The sequence below is a fragment of the Tenebrio molitor genome, chromosome 1 (assembly GCF_963966145.1).
Source record: "Tenebrio molitor chromosome 1, icTenMoli1.1, whole genome shotgun sequence".
Taxonomy (NCBI): Eukaryota; Metazoa; Arthropoda; class Insecta; order Coleoptera; family Tenebrionidae; genus Tenebrio; species Tenebrio molitor.
This window is the reverse complement of record NC_091046.1, coordinates 14741094-14756949: the sequence shown is the minus strand read 5'-3', so window position 1 is coordinate 14756949 and position 15856 is coordinate 14741094. Positions and strand designations below refer to the sequence as shown.

Below are 15856 nucleotides of genomic sequence, written 5' to 3'. Positions count from 1 at the left end.
AATTCCGAACCAGTTTTTGGTCAGCATTTGGCAATACCCGATCAGGAAAACGGTTCCACATTCAAAATAAGTTTGTACAGTTGGTTGCAAAAAAAAAAACTGTCAGAATAAAATCGACACAATTTTACAATTTTTTCATACTGTGAAAACTTTTTACGAGAGATAGGTTAGAATTATGGTCAAAATTCAATGATATTTTTAAAAATTATTTGACAGGTGGACGAAACCAAATTTACATTAAGAAAATTTCCGTTTCCCGTTTTTTTTTTGCAACCAACTGTATCATGTCCAGGCATTCTCCGTTATCCATTCTAATGGTGAAACATTAAAAATAGTTGCAGTTTTTACCAACAAATCAAACTGTTAGTAAAATTTTCCTTGAATGCTTTAATATTGTTTTTCTACACCCTTTTCTAAAGTGTCACATTTTGCACTGACAAATAGTGTATAAAATAACGTCACTTTAAAAACGATTGTTCATTATCATTAGTCACAACTTGATGTCCATTCGGGCGTTTTCGGCATATTAAACATGCGGGAAGTTTCTTCAAACACGGCTTGAATTTTTTGGACATATTTTGACGTTTATCAGTTTCGCATCCGACTTAAAAGAAAACGTCATTGCAGTGAAATAATTCGTTCTATTTTTCAAGTATGAACCTGAAACCACCAACAATTTATTGCCTGAGAAATATATGTATATACTCCTATTTGGTATGTTCATTTAGTTTGTATGTTTAAATTAACGTTTAATAAAAAAGTTGCTTGTTTCATTTGTTTATTTGGTCGTAGAAAAAGTATAGTATGCAACACGTTTTATAAACTTCTCTAGACACTCGTTTATTAAACACTCGCTCCGCTCGTGCCTAACATAAAACTCGTATCTAAACTGCAGTTTAATACTATTTTCACCGTTTTACGATGAGAAAATAGTTGTGTATTAAAGCATCCAAATAAACTTTTTTTTGACAAATATTTTTGATCTATCAAAAATGACATACTTTGCGACTTGATAACAAAGCAAAAATGTCACGATTTTTTGGCGGTTGTAGAAAAACAATATTTTTTCTATAATTGCTTTCAAAACTAAATTTTAAATATCAACATTTTTGAAGGAAATGTGAAGTACGAGTATCCACGCAGTGACCATGTTGCTAGGTAACTAATAAAAAACAGTGCGTGAAGTGAAAAACAGAAAAGGTTAAGGGCCAGTTTACAGAAGCGAAATTAAGTTAATCGTAATCAAATGCGAGATTAACTGAACACGTGATCAGATTGAACCAATCGAAGTTTCGGATTCATGGGCTAATCGCACATTAAAACTTAATTCGAACTAAATACAGGGTTATTCTAAATGATTGTAGTCGAAGTAGGCCATGCCCATGTTATTACGTTTTTGCCGCTTTCATGTGAACTGTCAGTTGTGTCGCTGTCACTGTCATTTTTTAAGTAAAAAGTGCGGTAATGAGGATTTTATTTATTTTTGTTAAATTAACGATTGAATTCAGAAATATTGAGTTGTTCTACAATCAATTTTAAAAATATTGAGTTGTTTTGCACTCAATTTAAGACACCATTTTGATGATTTCTTTTATGTGGAGCGGCAACCATAAATTTTACATTCAGTTTTCACGCCTACTTCGACTACAATCATTTAGAATAACCCTGTATTTAATTCGCTTTCTATTAACTGGTCCTTAAGTGTGTGAAATCGCATTTCTCCACGACCGTTAGTGAATGTAATAATTCCGAAATCATTTTTAGTAATAGAAAGCAAACATTCTCACTCTTGAGATAGAATTTTTATTCTGAAACACTTGCTTTTTATGTGTTTTGCATGTATTTTCATTCCATAACAAGTGACAGAATGAATATTCTATAATTATGCTCAACGAAATATCGGGTGTTTTTTTTTAAATTTCACCTCGTAGTAGACGTTGAAGAGTGGATTGTGAACGCACCATTCGTGTAAAACGTAAGATTTAAATAGCTGATCCGTGATCCGTAACCTGTATAGTGCGTTCACAATCAACTTTTCAACGCCTACTATGAGGTGAAATTTAAAAAAGCAGCCGCTACATAGATTGCCATGGATTTCAAAACTGTCAGTGTCAGATATCAATGCGGCGCGGCATCCTAATTGTTTTGTGACAAGTTTTAATTGAATTAAATAAAAATTGTTCAGATTTAATTGTTTTACCGGTTTCAGTATAGTAAGCCTTGGTTTACATTCACAAAAGTTGGATGGTAGGTGAGTCATAACTGTACTAGTACAGTTATGCTGTAGGGTAATATTGCCATAGTGACATGTCAACAACAATCAACAAATGAAGACAATATCTAACTTTATTCATTATTAATTCAAACAGACGGAACTAAAAACAACAATAATTACTTAAATAGACGGAACTAGTATCGGGCATCGGGTATTCGGGTAATACCAGTACGTCCATAATGATGAGGGATGCGGGGCTATATTTCTTCGACTCTATAAACAAAAAATAAATACGTTACGGAACTAACACAATGAGCACTTACCAGTTCATGAAAATACGCCAACATTGTACCTGCCTTTTGATTTTTCCGGTATTAAGCTATTTAAAGCTTGTTCTGCTTCATTTAGAGATGTTTTCCGGTAAAACATTATCATTCAAACTCATTTTGCGAAATGTCTGTTTGTATAAACAACCAAATGTAACTATGACACCTAAACATATCATGCAAACGCGATCAACTCAATCTATTTTAAAACGAGTTTTTGGATTTAATTGTTTTAAATTCTCTCTAATTATTCTGAAACCGGTAAACTATTGAACAAACCACGGATGTTACGAATCATAACAACCTTAGTTATGATAGTTATGATAGTCATAACATCGCTAGGTATGTTAATAGCTATTTGATTCATACTTTCTGCTCGTGGAAAATTATTACATGGTCGTGGAGAAAATACAGTCTATTACTCGGTTAGAATGAAAATTCGATCTACTCTAACCTTGTTACAGAATATACAGTGTGGAATAAAATGATTTGCATCTAGTTACCTTTGGAATTTTTGCACATGTAAATTTTCCTGTACCACTCTACTTTTTTTTTCGAAGTGCCGAACTATTAGTTCTGTCAATAAATGGCATCAATCGAATTGACAATTGTTACAAATTACTAAATTGAATTAACAAACGTTGGTGGCCAAATTCAACACTAGCCGTGACTTGCTTTTGTTAGCTCCTTTTTAATTTCAATCTCAACTTTGCATTGATATCATCCCTTCCCAATAAATCATATTTGGAATTTGGATATATACAGGGTGTCCCAGAACTGGCTCCCCAGAGAAAACAGGCAGGTGCCGACAACAAAAGAGACTCTAAATTGACTAAAATAAATTTTCTGCTAGCTCAAATTACCGAGTTATAAAGTTTTTAATTTCACCAATCCCGGAAGCTCATCCTCAGGTATTACTAAAAAATCCGATCGGTTGCTAAATAACAACAAAAAATCTCTGATATCGCACAAATTAATAAAATGTTTGGGCAACTGGAATTTTGACGTTTCCCGATATAAAAATTCGTTGACGTTTATCTGTCATCAACATCAAGACTTGACAATTGCAAAAGATAATAACTTCGAAATAAAACAATAAAAATGAGGGACGGAGCCGAGTCGAAGACCCGGCCTAGTAACTTACCCGACATCAATCTGAATTGACCCGAGATACCTACCTTGTCCGTGTTAACCCACATAAGTCGTCTTCTAATTCTCGCAAATAGTAAATATCATTTCCAACATAAAAACACATGCCCTTTCAACTGGTAATGTCAAATTTCCATGTCACCTCATTATTTTTTCGAGCAACCCCCACCCTCTTCCACCCCTCGTAGTCGGATTGACACCAAACTCTATTCGGTGGTCACTACTACAGAGTTATTTCCAATGGCAAGATCCGAGATTTTTTTGTTAAAAGTTTCAGCAGTTATCGCCGTCGACCTATGAAGACGTAAATTACTTCATAAGTCCGCCATATTGGAAAAATCCGCAAATGGTAAACATCGTTTCCGACATAAAAACACATGCCCTTTCAAACGGTAAAGTCAAATTTCCATGTTCCCTTATAATTTTTTCGACCTACCCCCACCCTCTTCCACCCCCCGTGGTCCGATTGACACCAAAAGCTTTTCAACTCGAGAGACCACGGGTAAGTTTGTGTTGGTCAAATTTGAAAGCAATCGGTCAAAGCGTTTTTGAGTAATCGTGGGAGAACGAAAAGTGGGACAGACAGACGCACAGACAGACGCACGGACAGACATCATTCTAAAAACTTCATAAACGTGTTCAGAGGACCTCAAAACGTTAAGATCTGATGAAATTAGCAATTCGAAATTTTGGACCGATCACAATAACTTACCTACCTTTGGTCGGGTAAGTTAAAAATGGCGATTCTAAAAAGAACCATTTATTTAAGTAGGTAATAATGTTAAAGCAGATGTTCGAAATGATCACCATTCATTTGTATGCACAATTGTTCTCTATGGAACAAACTTCTTGTAGTAGCGTTAGTTATCATTTCTTCAGTAACTGAAACAAAAGCCTCCTGAATTGGAACTCTCAGATCAGCCGCCGATAAATGATTCAGATCTGGAGACCTGGCAGGCCAATGATGCGGTCCTCCTCGACCGATCCAGCGCTGTGGATATTGGTTATCCAAAATTTCCCGAACGTTTCTGCTAAAATGTGGTGGAGACCATCATGTTGGAACCAGTCATTTATGCGATAAGCAAGAGGTACAATTTCAAGTAAATCAGGTAGCTCCGTGCCAACGAACTGAGCATATCTTGCCCCCGTTAATCTTGCGGGGAATTCAAACGGTCCAATCTAGAGCGGGGGATTCGGAATTTTAACAAATGGAAGGATCCACCACACTTATACTTGCCAAATGATCGCCCAATAGCCCAGTCCACAAATTAACAGAAAACCAATGTTGAAAACCTCTGGGAAATAATTCTCTTGGATTTTCCTCTGCCCAGATATGAAGGTTGTGATAATTGGAACAACCTTACTGGCAAAATAGCGACTCATCAGAAAACAGTATCCGTGACAAGAAGTGTGGAGCATCGTTTTGGTTTATTAACCATAGATAAAACTCTCGCCTAATTGGATAATCCTCTGGCAGAAGATGTTGTACTATGGCGGACAAAAAATTTTGAACGACTTGTTATTCCTTTGACATATAAATGTAAAACTGGCTTTATGGTTAACTAACCTCATTTTTTATTTTTGCCTTTCTTGTCAATCACCAGTGACAGATTAGTCAATCATAGATTAACACAAAAATTTTGGTGTGCCTATGTCGGCTCACGAATGGTGAACGTGGATGAATCTTAATCGTTTCGTCTTTGCCGTCGAAATTGCGAAAGCCGCTGCAGCCCCTAGGCTATCGAGTGGTGTAGAATGGAGATACGTACCTATCTAGTTCTTAGAGGTTTAGCATCAACACAAAATCAGCAATGTCTTCATCATAGATGAAACCAAATTTAGTTCTATTTACGTCAAGACAGAACAACCCAACAGGTTGTATTTTGGTACGCAAATATCAAAAAATTCAAAGTAGAGATCAATCCACAATACTAACAAATTATAACATTCATTTATTAAACTTAAAATTAAAAGTTTAAAATAAAAAAAACTTTACAAATAAAACTGAAGAAGTCAATATTTGATCATTGCTCCATTTTGTTGTACAACCAAGAGCAATCTATTCCTCATGGACAGGCACAGATTTCGGTGATAGTTCGGGGGTGCCTCGTTCTGTTCCACGGAAGACACCCGGCTTCTTCCAGAACCTGGACGCCGAACCACGGTCCCAGTGTGTTGCCACTTCCGCATAATGGCATGGATAGTGCCCTTCGATAACCCTAAATTCGTCGAAATTTGCCCATACGACATACCTCTCTGGTGAAGGGTTACTATTTTGGCTTTAGTAAATTCAGATACGGCTGGCATTGTACCTATCACTAAATTATTATTATAAACTTGATAGACGTTTACTTCAAACCGTCAATTTTTCGATTTATAAACGTCATAATAACAGTAAAGGGCAGCTTACAATGACATTTTTTGATATGCCAAAATTTGATCGTTCAAAATTTTTTGTCCGCCATAATACTCGTGTATAGTGGTACGGATGCCTCCTATTATCAGCTAGAACTCTCTGCACCGAACACTTGGATAAACCCATTTCACGAGAAACTGTTCGAATACTCCGGGTGCCGTCTTCCTCAAAGACATTCAATACGGCTTCCTCATGTTCGACAGTCCTTACATTTCTTGGAGCACCCTCAACTTCTTCTTCGAACTGGTTGCATCTGACCCGTGTCTCTACGCCGAGCGATTAATTTCAGGATTGTTTTATGATCCGGATGACTTTGTCTTTGTGGAAATTGTTCACGGTACTTACAACCTTATGCTTCACGTGCATTATTCCCACATCATGCAAAAGTAAGAATCATATCTACGTACTCAGAGGAAGAATGCATGTTAAATGATACACTTGAATTAAATATCACAGCGAAATTGTATAACAAATGTCAAACTGACGTGAACAATCATTCTAATAAATGTAGTGGACCAAATCTAATGGACAGAATTATAGAGGTTTACGGATAAAAAGGAAACCTAGGCAACGCAAAATTGCGATTATTCCACCTTAATGATGCTCAACTCTGATTGGTCAACTTCAGAATGTCTTTTCTCGGTTATCATTTGAGCTAGGACTTTTTTTCTTCAAAATACACGTTAATATATTAGTCCTAAGGCTCCCTTTTTTTCTCTGGGGAGCCAGTTCTGGGACACCTGTATATTCCGGGTGTATTATGAAAAACCTTTGGTGCTGTAACTTCCTTATTTTTTATCCGATTTAAATAAATGATATGTCAAACAAAATCGTTTTAAATGGGCTACAACTTGAATTGATCCAATATTTGTTCTTGAGTTCTGTTTTTGACAAATGATAGTCAACTTTTTTTTTCAAATGGCACTGTTAACTTTTTTTGCTCAGTTTTATAGAGATTTTTATTTTAAATATGAAAATGTAAACAACCATGCTCATGCATAGAAACAAAAAGAAGAAATTAAAAAATGATGTATTTTTTTTAAATCAAGCAGTCACATTAAACATTACTGTTAAAAGTGCATTTTAATTTTGCAAAGTGACTAAGACAGCTATGGACATTCAAGACAATGTCTATTTGACTCCGGCCAATAACAGAGATGATTTAATAAAAAGAATCGTAGCAGTACATACTACCAAAATTTTTATTAAACGCCGCAATGGGCGTCAGTGGAAGGTGTCGAATGTGCCTTAGAGAGAATGGAGGTAATTTCAAACATTTGCTATAGTAAAGTTAAGGTTACTTGATTTTTGGAAATTCAATTTTTTTATTAAAAACAAATTTTTTATTTTTTATTTTAATGTTTGTGTATTCAGAAGATAAACATCTATCAGAATAAAGATAAAAAAATATACAGTGCAACTTAAAAAAACAAAGTTAGCTGCGGTCTGTCAAAAAATACAATGTTTAAAAAAAAAATCATAGCATATCGGGCTATAGTGTTTCTAAAACGATTTTGTTTGACATATCATTTGTTAAAATCGGATAAAAAATAAAGAAGTTATAGCACCAAAGGTTTTTCATAATACACCCGGTATATTTTGAGGTTGGGCTTTCTTTTTTTTTGTAGAGCGGCATTTCGTATTTTTACAAGGGTAATGCCAAGGTAACTAGATGTAAATCATTTTATTCCACACTATACTATTCACACACTGTTATGTATGGTTTCTATGGTTTCGATCTTTCTAACAATGTAAAAAAAATACATGAAAGAAAATGACCCACTGCACGCATGGATAACTATGCGTGAATATCAACTTTTTTAATCATTATAGAAAAATAACTATTGTTATTATTATTGTTATTGACGGCTAACAGGCTAGACGCTCAATTACAAGCCCTGCCAAAAAGCAAACGATACACAATCACAACACAACAACCATTATACATAGAGCATCCAACTACACTGCCCCAAAAAAGTTAAGGATATTGCTACTTGTGAAGAAGAAAGGAAAAACAGGGATCATAATCGGTACACATGTGTAATTCCATTCATTTTCAGTCAAATCAATACAGAATGGAACTAAAAAAAAGTAAAACCTTTGAAATTAAATAAAATTAAAATTAAATGAAACCAAATATTTTTTGTTTTAATTTCATATAATCGGTATTTCGTCCTCGTACCCGTATAACTTCTCTAATACGACGAATTAAGTTGTCAATCTCTTCCTGGGGGATATGTTGCCACAACAAGTGACTCAATTCCTGAATATTCTCTGGATAAGGCAAATATTTTGCGAGAGTGTTTTCAAGGTCTCAGGCGGGTTCAATGGGGTTGAAGTCCGGAGATGGTGCAGGTAGCTGAAAATGTTGAATTTCCTGCAAATCTAAGGTTTCCAAAACCAATCATATTCTGTGCAGACGAGCGTTATCATTCACTTATCGAGAATATCCTTAACTTTTTTGGGGCAGTGTATTATATTAAGTCCTTAATTTTTTGACTTTTCTTTAATGTATGGGTATAGTTCTTTGCATGTTTATATTCAGACAAAAATCTCTGTAATATTGAATTAAATAAATGTACAGTGTCATTAAAAAAAAACAAGTTGATGTTCATCTGTCAAAAACAAGACCCAAGAAGGAATATTAATTTAGTTGGTGTTGAAGTGTTGTCAAAATTATTTAATTTTATGTGTCACTTTATACGGGGTGATCAAGAAGGACTGTTTAAGTTGGTAACACTGGATCGTATTTTAAATCGTATAACAGGAGTAACTTTCGGTTGGTGGCTTGTCGTTGTTAATGCTGTACCTATAGGCTTTGCCATTTCTATTGAAACACCACCTGTTGATTGTCAGTTTGGCACGCTGCAAATATGTTTAGTAATTTTTTGACTATTATTGCCAGTCTTGATTTTTGTTGAATGTCATGTCATATTTGACTCAACGCATCTTTCGTTCAATTATAAACCAATAATTATCAAGAATTTATTGTTTTTTCGCGAAAATAGAGCAAAATAGAAAAAATGAGTCCTTATGGGTGCTGACATGAAGAGAGCTCTTATTAAATTATATGATAAACTGCATTTAAGTTACCAAATGTGGTCAGTCAGAAAAATTTGTGTTGAAATTTCATAAATCTTTTCTGTAAGTTAAAAAAGGCGTCTTTCTATCATTCTAAAAAGCGTGAGCGTCTTCGGCTTAGAACGTATTTACATTTGCTAACATTTAGGTATAACATCAAAATTAAATCCCGCACTTTTTTTCACACGCCACTTGGCACATGCGCCTTGAGGGGACATCTTAAATTATTGTTCTAAAATCTAAATTGTAACTTTGATTTTCATCTCTTCAGCTAAACTTTCAACGAGTGCAGTTTTATTTGTTATTATTATAACTCATTTAACTTTAACAGCAGAAAAGTGAGGTTACGTGTAAGTTTCGTTCATCCTCTGTGGTTTCACCATAAGAAAAATTCAATAAAAAAAAGCATTTCAGCAAGTGTAGTTTATTAAAATACTTAATACATATAAGTACATTGAAATAAACCAAAATAATTATTTTTTTACTTAAACTTTTCCCCAATTCATTCAGTTATGAGTTTTGAGTTCCTCAAAGTCCTGATTTTTTTTAATCCTTACAATCTTACCCCACATTGCCCACATACCCCCATAATACCAAATTCTTTTTCCAGATATCTGATATTACTGTCTACAGAATTATCCAATCACACCTGAGAGGCGAAATCCTTCAAGATTCCAAAACTGGCGCCAATCCTTTGATTTTGTAATTTCCTTGTTCATTGATTCAAATTCTTTGAGTTTCCCTTGGGTTTTACCTTCCAGCAGGAACACTAACAACGACAGATAACCATGCTAAAAACCACTCACTCACATTTGTGGTGGTAGGATTCGCAGGCGTAAAATTTTTAGATTTCTATTAACATTTATATTAAATTATATTAAGAATGCACGATGCGTCGACGAGATAAATATGTAATTGCTAAATGTGTAGTTAGATCATTGATTTATCAATTTAAAATATTTATTTTGACAGCGTTTTGCTTTGACATTTTAGGAACTAGAAAATGTCAAAATTTCAAATTTCTCACTAAAAGCCGTTTTACAACCAACCGAACCTGTTACACATTGCTAAATTTTAGGAAAAATCTAACAGGTGGTGTTTCAATAGAAATGGCAGAGCCTATATATCAGATATTTGTCAAATAAACCAACAAAACATATCCAGTTGCAGTGTTATAAATAACCGAATTAAAAAATTTTCTTAATTGTACTACCAACTTAAACAGTCCTTCTTGATCACCCGGTACATACTATGGCGGCCAAAAAATTGTGGCCGTCACTTTCTTGACATTCAAGTAAAGTGTAAATAAACCTTTAGGAATCGTAATCCCACTTTCGATTCTTGTCAGATTGACAATCAATTTAAACTGTTTGAAGCTCAGATATTCCAAAAATCCGACATGAATAAACAAAATTAGAGCAATCATACCTACATAGATAACCTGAGGTAAACGTTCTGTGTAGCAGAAATGACAAAATGATTTTGAGTTTTGAAATTTACCACCCAAAAAATAACGTTCATAATCAAGACGGTAATCATGATGACAATAAAGTACGGATTACAATTTTTTTTTTGAATTGACAGACAATGACGGCCAAAATTTTTTGGCCGGCATAGTACCGGGTGATCAAGAAGGACTGTTTAAGTTGGCAGTTCAATTAAGAAATTTTTTTAATTCGGTTACTTATAACACTGCAACCGGATATGTTTTGTTGGTTTATTTGACAAATATCTGATGTAGGTATAGCATTAACAACGACAAGCCATCAACAACTGAAAGTTACTCCTGTTATACGATTTAAAATACAATTCAGTGTTACCAACTTAAACAGTCCTATTTGATCACCCCGTACATTCAAAATGTTACTTACACGAAATGGCTGCACAAGAAGAAGATATTAAATGTAAAAGAATACTGTTAACGGCCAGAGAGAAGCAGGGTATTGTTAATTATTGTTTTGAAAGAGGAGAATCAACCCCATTAATATAACCACACTTTTCTTGTTGACGTTCTTATAACTAGATTTTGTGTACAGGCAACTAACTGAAAAGGTATGTCACCATAGGTACACTAAAAAAAAAAAAATTGACACTGACAGTGCGGCAGTTTAATAAACATATAGTAACTGTACGGGTACATACGTATTCTTGTGGACATTATTTTATTGTTTATAATCATAGTACCTATCAGTATAGACTTTACCAACGCGTATAACTTACGGTTCTTTATTCAGTTTTGTAAAAGTTGAGAATTTTCAATTGATTCTCAATAATTCCATCTACGTATTTTTAAGAGTACAAGGATCACTAAAGTTTAGGAAGAAAAATGTAACTAGTTCATAGGACAGAATTTAAATATCCACACGAGCTGAATGTTAAATACATACTCATCAGATTGCCACTTATCATCAATTTTTTTGTGTGTTTTAAAATATGCTTCAATTTTTGTACAATTTCTACACTTACAACAATACAAGACGCTAAGAATTGTGAACTCAGTTAAATATTTTGAAAACGGTTTATCAGAATTCATTGATAAGTGGTAGGTATAGAGTTGGAAGAAGTTAAATTGTAAAATAAGACATGAATGTACTACATCACTGAATTCAGACTATAATGATCTTTTCAAGAATGTAGAATTTTTTAACTTTAAAACAAATGAAGATACAGCGTGTTTATAAATGTCTGTTATCACGTTGCCTTTGAAAAAAGCTAATTCTCTACAAAATCGTGAACTTGACTAGCAATGCACGTCAAAATAATTATACGTCAAGTAGACAGATTGTGAAAGATGGAATTTGAACAAAATAAATTCATTTTAGAGGCTTATTTTAGGAACGGTATAGATAACGATCGTGTCTGGGCATACTCTGTCGAGCCTGGTCTCGATCAATTCCGCATCAGATTACCATTGTGACGATCATTGTCTACGTTAGAAAATCAGACGAACTTTAGAACGCATTCAGGAAACTGGGAGGGTCGTAAAAAGCAAGTCTTCAGGTAGGCCACCAGTTGCTCAAGACATTGTGGAAGATATCTGCGAAAGAGTTGAAGATAATCCAAACATTTCTTTGCGCAAATTGGCACTTCAGTCTAAATCCACTGATCTGCTCCTCTGCTCTCGTTTGCTTTTCTGACCATTCGAATGTTCATCTGGTAAGGTACCTGATCCAAATAAGGCCCACCTAATTTTTGTTTTCAAATATCGGTTAGTAAAAACAAGTAAGAAATTTGGATGCGGGTTGTAAATGAAAGTTTATTCTTTTCCTAACATAATAGCATAAACATATAAATAAAAAAAATAATAACAAAGAAGTTATTCCTTTTTCAAAAAACCATTGTTTGTGGGCTTTATTGCGTACGATGTGCTTAATAAGGCCCACCCATTAAATTTTCGATAAAAGTTAATAAAACATCATTTTCCTCTAGAATACTTAAATAAAAACAACTTTTACAAGCAGATTTGAAATAAATGCATGCAATGAAAAAAAACTTTCCAAGGAATACTGCAATGCTATTTTCAAACAGAAATTTGTGGTAAATACCTTAAAATCTTACATTTACTTTTCCCGCTTTTTAACAACACTGGTGGGTGAACTTTGCAATGTTGTTTTACCGCGAAATTTGAACATATCTGGTACGGTCATTTGTACGAATTTTATGCACTCATGCTAAACGAAGCCCTTATGTTGTCGTATATTTGGAGATTTCTATAACTAAGTCAATATCATTAGTGGGCCTTATTTTCGAGCGGGCCTTATTTGGAACAGGTACCTTAACCCTAAGCTCTTCTAGGGTGCTATCATCCGGACCAGATGAATCCTGTTTTTTTTAGAGATGGTTCCGTTTCTAACCTTCATTCTTTTTCAACCTGGCTTAAGACAGACTTGACTGAAATCAAATCTGCCTGAAATGGATAAGTCTATTTCACGTTTACCTACCACTTATACTACGGCTATCACTTTATTGGTAAAAGGGTAAAACATTGATGGCATTGGCATTTTGAACTGACATTTGTTGTCAGATTACACTTAACCTCAAATTTATTATAGTACTGGTTACCATTTGTATGAATCTAATTTCATGGCAAACCGCGATCACAGACATTTATAAACACCCTGTATAAAATTGAAAAAGTTGCAAATGATAGAACTTAACTTTCCCTAATCCAAATAGGTACCAAATACCAAAGTATAAACTACAAATCTTAAAAATACCAACTTAAATGGCGTCAACTGTCGAATGTAATTATTCTGCTATACAGGTAATTTTGAAATAAGTTTAGAAAAAAAAAATGTGGAGTATCCTTGGCACAAAATAATTCTGCGTCAATGACTTTTGCAGATGAAATTAAAAGGATGGAAATTACCCTATATCCTTGTATTTCCAACGCCTATGAATAGGGAAAATTTGTCCGAATTTGTTCACTTCATTAGCAACCATTGTTACATCAACTCCACAATAAAGGCCTAGGTGCAAGCACACTGCCTTGTAAATGTTTCTATGGAAATGATCGAGAGGAGTAAGGTTACGTTTGTGGCTGAGGGGCATCTTTGATTATTATTGTTGCTAAACTACCTATCATCATCAGGTAATCACCTTTAACTCAGCAGCGTACTAGCAATTTTGATCAAATTTTCAATCATTTGTATCTCGAAAACGAAAAAAACTATAATAGGAAAAAAATTTTGTCTATGACTTCTTCTCATCATCACTAATTACCGGTTTTTTCCCAAACTTATTTCAGAATCACCCTGTATAATTAAGCTGGTATATACTTCAAATATTTGAGTAGCGCCCTTGCACCACTACAGTATGGAATTAAAAAGTGTAAACTATATGCGAAAAATCAAGGACATAAATTTAACGAATTTTCTTCCGAATTTTACGCTCGGATTATAAAGATTTTTTTTGTTTAACTCCATAGTTAAAAATTATATTGCTATAAAACAAGACTCATACTTCTACACAAATTGAATACAAAGGATTAGTAATTAGCTCAATCGTTCAGTAATTATTTGTTTTAATGGTTTTTCAATAAAACTTACTTAATTTTAATCTTTAGCGCTTATTCACAATGGACATAAGAAATACATAAGAGATACCTAAGAATAATTTGTAAATTTGGGCAATTGGAAAATAATTTATGTGTCCATATAACTCGAATATGATTCTTCATGCCTTTTTGTACACAACAATAATGTTCACTGAGGTCATTTCTCATAAGTTACGTAAAAATTAATAGTACATATATGCACCGCATGTATCATGAATTTCTTATGCCTTATGTCAAGCTTATGTCCATTGTGAATAAGCACTTATAGATTTTTATATTCTTATTTCTGAACAAAACATTTGATTTAAAATCTCAAAGGTACCCGTTTGTTAAAACAACTTCAGCTTTTTGTAAGCCTTATTATTGTATTTTCTCTTTAGAAACGCTTAAATTCAAACAAAAATAGTTTGTGTTTACAATTAATTTATAATTTACAATTTCATTTATGACACCTACAACAGATAGACATCCTTAGCACGTGTCAGTGAATTTTATTTTATTCACAGTAGGTAAATGTGTTTGTTATGTAAATGAAATGCTAAGTATGGATAATCTGAAAAGGGTTCCAGTGCGTGGGGTGTTAATTACCTGACACAAAATGAATTTTGGTTACCATAACTACAAATATTTCCTACATATTACGGAGTCTTACGTAGACCTTTCTCCCTACATGTAATACTAATGAAAACACCTTGTTTGTAATCATTATTATGAGAATACCAAATTGAGTGACGACACCTGTCTAAATTAAGTACAATAATTCTTCCACACACGAAGTTTATTTAGCCTTCTAGTAGTAAATTATAAATACAGGGTGTTATTGAAACGCGTGACCAAATTTTAACCACGAGCTACTGGCTTCATGTAGAACTCCGAAAAAATATTTAAAAAACACTATGTCAAAAAATAAAATGACATTTATTTTTTGGGCTACAATTTTTTTTTATTGCTTTTTTAGTCTTCTACGTTGTCCCACAACCTCGTAGGTAAAATTTCCGCACATTTTAAAAATACACCCTGTTTATCATATTTTATAAAACGTACACCAATGCGGTTTCCTTGTTTTAAAGCATATTTCCTAGACGTTACTTTACACATTGGCGTACATTTTATAAAATGTGCCGAAATTTTACCTACGAGGTTGTAGGACAACCTAGAAGACTAAAAACAATTTAAAAAAATGTAGCTCAAAAAATAAATGTAATTTTATTTTATGACATAGAATTTTTTAAATATTTTTTCCGAGTTCTAGGTACTATTCGGCTGCGACAGTCTGTTGAATGCGGTCAACGATGACATGGGTTCATGACATAACGCTTACACTATCAAATATTAGAAATATCCAGTAAACTAGATTAGGCTGGTGTTTCCAAATTAATGGCCGCCAGTGTACATGAAGCCAGTAGCTCGTGGTTAAAATTTGGTCACGCATTTCAATAACACCTTGCATATAGGGGTTATTGTGAACGGTGTGTTGATGTTTTTTATATGGAGCGGCAACCAAATTTTACATTCAGTTTTTACACCTACTTGGACTACAATCATTTATAATAACCCTATATACATGTCAATATTTTGTGTTAATTGTTGTACTTGTTCCATTTTAAAACTTT

General features: G+C 33.8%; 1 protein-coding gene across 5 annotated transcripts in view; it reads left to right on the top strand.

Annotated features, from left to right (window-relative positions):
- Ae2 (Anion exchanger 2) overlaps window positions 1-15856 on the top strand; it is a 141653-nt gene that overhangs the window by 86421 nt on the left and 39376 nt on the right. The window lies entirely within an intron of this gene.